This window comes from Bison bison, unplaced genomic scaffold, assembly GCF_000754665.1.
Source record: "Bison bison bison isolate TAMUID 2011002044 unplaced genomic scaffold, Bison_UMD1.0 scf7180017864034, whole genome shotgun sequence".
Classification (NCBI taxonomy): Eukaryota; Metazoa; Chordata; class Mammalia; order Artiodactyla; family Bovidae; genus Bison; species Bison bison.
Window position 1 is genome coordinate 7,175,508 of NW_011494606.1, and position 201 is coordinate 7,175,708.

Below are 201 nucleotides of genomic sequence, written 5' to 3' on the forward strand. Positions count from 1 at the left end.
CAGATAATCACGATGGTGTGATCACTCACCTAGAGCCAGACATCCTGGAATGTGAAGTCAAGTGGGCCTTAGAAAGCATCACTACGAACAAAGCTAGTGGAAGTGATGGAATTCGAATTGAGCTATTCCAAATCCTGAAAGATGATGCTGTGAAAGTGCTGCACTCAATATGCCAGCAAATTTGGAAAACTCAGCAGTGGC